The sequence below is a fragment of the Haliotis asinina genome, chromosome 3 (genome assembly GCF_037392515.1).
Source record: "Haliotis asinina isolate JCU_RB_2024 chromosome 3, JCU_Hal_asi_v2, whole genome shotgun sequence".
In the NCBI taxonomy this organism is placed as follows: domain Eukaryota; kingdom Metazoa; phylum Mollusca; class Gastropoda; order Lepetellida; family Haliotidae; genus Haliotis; species Haliotis asinina.
In genome coordinates, this window is record NC_090282.1 from 73218928 (window position 1) to 73225998 (window position 7071).

A 7071-nucleotide genomic window follows, 5' to 3' on the forward strand; every position below is an offset into this window, starting at 1 on the left:
ATCGTGTTATGGAGAATTGATCTTGATAGGATCTTGGTAGTCTCACATTTTCAGTGGAACCAAAAAAAATACAACCTTACAATTACACCTTGGATATTAATTCCAAATTGTTCCCAAACTCATCTATGTTTACATAATGCTGTAATTATTCCAAAGTTTCTTGTAGTTTGCGTATATATCCAGGATGACTGAATCACACTGTAGTTGACATACAGAAAGGTCTAACTGAATGGCACCTCAATAATTCGAGATGGTAGCACTGCGCCCTGCCAGTGGCACTGAGTGTCAGGAGGTAGGTAGAAACAATCTGTTTGGACCATTTTGAGAACTGGCCAGCTGGCACCATTATCATAAATCACTGGGCGCAACTCTATACCTGGATAATCCCTGGACAATCCTCTTGTGAACTATTCATGTTGTTAGTCTGGCTTATGCAAGCATGCTCAAAGTACGCTTCAGAAAACTCTTATTTCACAACACCAATTACTTCCCATGAACCAAACCTGTCAGGTTTTGGGACCATGGGATTACTTTTAGCTCACCTAACTGAAAATATGTCATTATACTATGGTGAGTATGGTTTTATTCCACTCTCAGCAGTATTACAGCAATATAGCAGCATAGTACACCAAATATGGGTCTCACTCCTTGTAGCCAAATGGGGAATTATGCAGAGCTTCAGATGGTACCTGTTTGCATATTTTACTCAATAAAAATCACATTTACTCAATTAATTACAAATCTTGGAGTACGAAAAACGCATAAGAATTACTTAAAACCCAATAGGTCTATAATATCTTGCGTACTTTACTCAATGAACTAAATAAGCTTGCATATGATAGTTTGTTGTGGAGCCTGAACTCTACAACAGCGTTAGCAAATGTTTAGTCATGCCTGTATATACCTATACTATTATAGCCGTAGTCACTGTCAGGAGTTGACTGTACTAGTCACGTGACTTCCATGTTGCCAGTTCAAAAATGGCTGCCAACTATATTTGGGAATATAAGAATTACTAAAACTTTGGTCTACAGAGAAGCATTTATATTTACACATTTAGAAGTGTTAATGACCCAATAAGTAAAAGACACTGTGTGTAAAAACACTTAATTCTTTAAACTAGTGGGAGTATACAAAATGATAGTTACTCCAAAAAAATGCAATTACTCATGCATAAACAGACATGGGAGTAAAAAGCCAATTGCTTGAAAATTTATCTGGAGCTCTGATTATGCATGATGCCTGGTTGTTTCAACCATTTGGAAGGCTACGCCACCACCCCCATAAATACTGTGGACAACATATTTCAACATGACTCCACATTTATTCAAGGACTGAAATGAATTTAGAAGGTGATGATAAAGACCTAATTAATAAATTTTAAATTTGGGGTTCTGTTAGTAGTTTGACTTCTAAACATGTTTGGTTATGACATAAAGGCTGTGATTCAAACCTATACTCAAAAGTTGTGCAGCCACCTTGCCTTTACAAAACTGTCTTTCAGTGCAAAGTATTCAAGTACAGTCAGTGAAATGTCACAGAAATGACCTCTCTCCCACTCAGCTGACAATCAGACATGGGATTTTTTTAAGTTTGAACATAATGTTTTTTATCAGTATGTACATGACCATCAACATATTTAGTGTTAGGTTTGGTCCTCGTTACTGCACCTGTCTCGAAGTGTTGAATACAGGTGAACTAGTGTTGTGGCACTTCACGCCAATGCCAGAAAGTGTGTAAGGACACTCCAGAATGATTGATCAGATGTACACCTGACCACCATTCTGATAATCATTTCTGAGCCATGCTGACTGAGTGGTGTGTATCTCAAAGTCATAACATTTCCCACCCTTTTTCTGGCTTAGATTATTTACAGACTACCTCTGTAACACAGACCTGAGGTGAGATGGCCATTCAAATAATGGTCAAAATTATTCCAGTCACTTAGTAACCTGTTGTGTAGGTGTTCCATTGTTGGTACTAGACTAAAACAAGGCCAGCTTTGTAGTGGTAAATGACTGAGGTGTTGAAGGTCTGAACATGAATACCCAACTTGGACACATTACTCTCAGCGAACCAGGCTTTTTTTTTGTCACACCAGTAAGCATATTTCATGTTTGATGTATCACAGCAGGCTGTAACAAATCTGGACCATGCAAGCTCTTGATTTATAGCATTAGGAACAAGAGTCATCATCAGATGACATATCCCCCCAGCCCCTACATATTTGAAAGGACAAATCATCTGAAGGTTACTTGATGTTTTTTTAGACTAAGTTTGAATCATTTCCATGGAAATGATGAAAAATATAAATGCTATATATCTGTAAACAGCAAAAGGCACCAGTTCAAGATCTGCCTCATATATCTGCCAAGATCTGTTGAAAGATATCAAATGGTTTTCGAGTTGTGCTCCGGAAAGGAAGCCAATCCCTCAATTTTGAGACTAAGTCCGAAACGTTTCCATTGAAAAAGAGAAAATAATACGTCACAAAATCTGGTAAGTACCAAAAGGCACCACTTTAGTTTCTGACTGATGTATCTAACAAGTTTTGCTGACAGATATTACAAAGTTTTTGAGATGTGCTCCAAAAATGAAACACACCTCTCACTGTGAGACAAAGTCTGAAATGTTTAAATGGAAACCCAAAAAATGAAAAATCACAAAAAAACTGTAAATATCAAAATGCACCACTTTAGGTTCTGACTGATGTATCTACCAAGTTTTGCAGAAAAATATTGAACGTTTTTTGAGTTCTGCTGCAGAAAAAAAGCCCACCCCACCCCACCCCACCATTAGACTAACACCAAAATGTTCTATGGAAAAAAAAATAAATAAATAAATTGCAAAAACTCTGTAAACAGTAAAAGCTACAACCATAGGTTCAGATTATTATATCTATCAAGTTTGGTCTAACAATATTGAACGGTTTTTTAGTTATGCTCCGGAAACAAAATGATTACAGATGGATGGATGGACGGACAAGGTGTCGACTATATCCCCCAGCATGACATGCCAGGGGGATAAAAATAATTAGCACACCTTGACACAGCGAGTGAATTAAGTTTCATGCCACTTTCAGCAATATCATGGCAGGGGACAGCAAAAATGGCCTTCACATATTGTACCTATGGGGGAATCAAACCCATGTCTTCGGCGTGATCAGTGAACACTTTAACCATGAGGGTACCCTACTGGAAAGGGCTCAGAGCCAAGTCAACAAGTCTCAAAACTCAATCTTCAGTAAGTCAGCTATTATGTCAACCAAGAGAAGCTATGGGGGCCATTTTACCTAATGTAACTGTTTCCAGAATGGCATCTGAGGTGGAAAAATAAGAATCCAAATAAAAGTCTGTGTGCACATTTGTATCGCAAAGTTTCAGCATCACTTGAACCCCAGACATGGTGAAATTTCACAACCAGTAACAAACAAAAACACCCAAAACAATAAAATAGATATATTTAATCATTACCATAAGAATCTTATGAGAATAATGTACAAATGATACACTCCTGCCATTATAAACATTAGCATGTTTACAAACTCTGAAAACATTAATACATTATTTATCATTTGTGCAAAAGTAAAGTTTTAACCCTTTTGACAGGCAAAATATTACACACAAAATTTGAAACTGATCATAATCTCAGAATAAAGGTACACTTTCCAATTTGCAAGGCTTATCATCTATGCTGATTTATCTAAAGTTTAGTCAACCAAATTCACAGACCAGCATCATAGTTGAAAATAAACACAGATTTCCTTGAGCTCATAGGAGCACTGTCTTATTCCCATTGTACTGTAACACCATGTCCTCCTGTGGAAGTCCTCTTGCACAGAGACTCCCATTCTCTTTCCACAGAGGTTACTTCTGTTATATCTTCCTACGTAACCTCTGTTCTAACAAGGCCATATTTCCTGGTCATCGAGAAATCCCCTTGCAGCAAAAAAATCGCAACAGGAATTATCTCTCTTGTTACTATCCAATCAGAACACCCGTTAAATAGACTTAGCTCCAATATGGCGGCCCCCGTGGAGTTGGTTCATCAACGTGCGAAGGAAAGATTTGGTGTTTCATGTTTAACTGAAAATCAGAAACTGGCAATAGTGCAGGGATCAATCGCTATGATGTGTTTGTAGAAACAAAAACTGGTAGTGGCAAGTTTTCCCCAATGCATTCGGAAATTACCTAGATCTTGCGAATGATCACTCTTGAAACAATCTGTGATTGCACAACTAAATCTGAACGTCTCCAATCACGAGTCTTGAACACTCACACCATGAAAGGGTCATATTAGAACAGAGGTTACGTAGGAAGATATGACAGCAGTAACCTCTGTGGGAAGAGAATGAGAGACTCCTAGATATGAGCACACTGCTCTATTGAAGTTTATAAGGGATTCTTAAATATTCCAGTGAATAACATTTTGTCTAAGTCATGTTGCACTGCAGCCTTGAAAACAAACACTACTCCACTTGCTAAAGACTAGTAAATAAGGCAGAGGTAGTAAAAATACAGTTAAAAATACGGACCCTACATCATATAAAGAACTAAATTCTCAACTACTTCTTCTTCATATAAGCTTGCTGCACATTGGAACAAAGAAAAAAGGGGACAGAAAATATGAACAACTAAACATCTCAATCAAGGAGAGGTAGCTACAAACTCTTAAGAACCTGTGAAATGAAGTTTGTCCTCAAAGAAAATGTCTGGTTTTGATGTCTTTACATGGACAGGGTAATCCGTGTAAATTATGAGTGAGTATGGCAGTGGTCTGTAAATAATCAGGACTGGACCAGACAATTCTGGGATCAATAGCATGAACATTGATCTACAAGTGGGATACGTCTATGGATAACTACTGCCTTTTTATTGCAAAGACCAATGTCAGCTTGACAAAAGCTTTGAAATGTTGCTTCATACAATAAACAAGCAGTGTTATCAGTGTGCAAAATAATTTCAAAATTATGCTTTTTGGGCCAGTTAAGACTGAAAATTCCAAGACCTTAAAATAACTCACTAGTCTGTTATTTTTTAATGCAGAGATGGGTTTCATCATCAAGCTGCCAATAAGATGCCCATTTTTATCAGGGCATAATTGTGCATGTTTTAAAAGTGTATCATAACTTAACAACTCAAAGAGAGTGATATTCTAGCAATTACGAAATGACCCCGTGAAAATTTCACTAGCACGTTGGGGCCAGTGACTGTCGAGATTTACTGACCCGACTGGATTTTTCCTAGCTATTTTGCACACTGGCTGTTAACCATCAGTTGTATGGGTTGTTATTTACTCCTTAACACCTAGACTGCAGATAAAACAATTAGTCCACATTCCTCTTGGGATTCACACTTACTATTTGAAAAAGATCCCTGATAAAGTTCATACACAAATCAGATCTTCCATCTTTCACACACCAATGACTTACATACATTATTATAACCGACACAGCTGAACTTGAGTATGTGTATCTCTATTTCATGGAAACAGAGACATATTCTCTGGTAACAGTTTCCAGTAGCAGCCATAATAATATTGTGAAATTATTACAAAAAATAATGCTGATATACACAATGTTATATTTTGACACTGCACATACTGATTCAGGGTGTCACATGTGAAGCCTCTACTTCATACTTTACCATAGGCGATAACACATCTAAAACAAAATTATATATTTACAACTTTGACATTTTGAAATGTGTTATGTTACTTGTAACGAAAGAGTTGTATTTTAGATCAGTTTGCCCAAACTCCTAAAATACAAGTCATGAACATTGGCCTCTAAGATTGGTTACAAAGAAACAAAGCAATCTTGTCTGTTCATAATTTATGGCTAGGTTGTGTTGCTGATGATTTTAAGAGAGGTAGGTGTGCATGTATGTAAGAGGGAGAGAGAGAGTAGGGATGTCATCAATTTTGAACATAAGTACTAGGGGGTCAGCAATTCTGTACATTAGAATATGTAAAAATATTACTTAAAATTGGGAGGGGAGGGAGGGTGTCATTGATTTTGTACATAACATGCAGGGGGTTCACTTACTTTGTACATAACATGCAGGGGGTTCACTTACTTTGTGCATAACATGCAGGGGGTTCACTTACTTTGTACATAACATGCAGGGGGTTCACTTACTCTGTACATAACATGCAGGGGGTTCACTTACTTTGTACATAACATGCAGGGGGTTCACTTACTTTGTGCATAACATGCAGGGGGTTCACTTACTTTGTACATAACATGCAGGGGGTTCACTTACTTTGTACATAACATGCAGGGGGTTCACTTACTTTGTGCATAACATGCAGGGGGTTCACTTACTTTGTGCATAACATGCAGGGGGTTCACTTACTTTGTGCATAACATGCAGGGGGTTCACTTACTCTGTACATAACATGCAGGGGGTTCACTTACTTTGTGCATAACATGCAGGGGGTTCACTTACTCTGTACATAACATGCAGGGGGTTCACTTACTTTGTGCATAACATGCAGGGGGTTCACTTACTTTGTACATAACATGCAGGGGGTTCACTTACTTTGTACATAACATGCAGGGGGTTCACTTACTCTGTACATAACATGCAGGGGGTTCACTTACTTTGTGCATAACATGCAGAGGGTTCACTTACTTTGTGCATAACATGCAGGGGGTTCACTTACTTTGTGCATAACATGCAGGGGGTTCACTTACTTTGTCCATAACATGCAGGGGGTTCACTTACTTTGTGCATAACATGCAGGGGGTTCACTTACTCTGTACATAACATGCAGGGGGTTCACTTACTTTGTGCATAACATGCAGGGGGTTCACTTACTCTGTACATAACATGCAGGGGGTTCACTTACTTTGTGCATAACATGCAGGGGGTTCACTTACTTTGTGCATAACATGCAGGGGGTTCACTTACTTTGTGCATAACATGCAGGGGGTTCACTTACTTTGTGCATAACATGCAGGGGGGTCACTTACTTTGTACATAAATTTTAGAGGGACTGTAGCGGTGTCATTCGCACTGTACTTGTTTCTCCATAAAAATCATCATCAACAACCCCCTAGCCATAAAT